This window comes from Octodon degus, unplaced genomic scaffold (genome assembly GCF_000260255.1).
Source record: "Octodon degus isolate 3935 unplaced genomic scaffold, OctDeg1.0 scaffold00058, whole genome shotgun sequence".
Lineage (NCBI taxonomy): Eukaryota > Metazoa > Chordata > Mammalia > Rodentia > Octodontidae > Octodon > Octodon degus.
In genome coordinates this window covers 4362693-4363542 of record NW_004524634.1, presented here as the reverse complement: position 1 = coordinate 4363542, position 850 = coordinate 4362693, and positions in this window count along the sequence as shown.

Sequence of the window (850 nt, the reverse complement as noted above, 5' to 3'; positions counted from 1 at the left end):
AATAAATGTTAAAAAAAAAAAACACCAAAAAAACTAGGGCTGGGGAGATGGCTCAGTGGAATAAGCACTTCCCTGACAAGAATAAGGGCCTGAGTTCAATCCCTGGTTCTGCAAAAAAAAACAAAAAAACCCAAAACAAAAAACTGTTCCCCACTCCCTGTCTCCTCCCCAGCCTCTTCCTCAACTCTCTCCACCTGTCATAAAAAATTAAAATTTAAATTTAAAAAAGTGGCTGGGGATGCAACTCCCTGTGAAGGGTGTGGGTTCAATTCCTACGGAAGGGAGGGATCAAATTTGGAATTTACCACTCAGATTTGGAGCCTACATCTAAATATCGACAGGGCTGAGGTTGAGGGATGTAGAGTTGCTTTTGCAGCCTGGGACCATTTCTTTGGTCTCTGGGGCCTGAGGTTGGAGAAGGGCAAGAGGCAGAGAATTCCCAGCCTTTGGAGGTCACAGAAAGTGAAGAGCAGGGAGGGGAAATGATGCGTGAGATTTTTCATCCCTCAGTAAAACAAAACCAAAAAAAATTATTTCTATTTCCTTTTCTGAGATTAATGATAAACTGTCTATTCCCTAAAAGAAAAATGATAAAGACTCTAATTTTACTTGGAGGCTTAGAAATGCCATTTCTACGCAAAGCAGGAGCCCATAATCAGACCTGAGCGGGGCACAGCTTTGATAGAAAATGTTTTTCCCTCTCCCTCCGTTTCCTCCCCTCCATTCCCTCACAAACCAAGATGCCCAACAGCTAAGAACAATGCTCAATAAAGTGAAATAATATTTTAGTCAAAATAGGCTGAGACTGCTCCCAGCCAACTGTAAATTAGCATTTTGAGGGCAAATATGC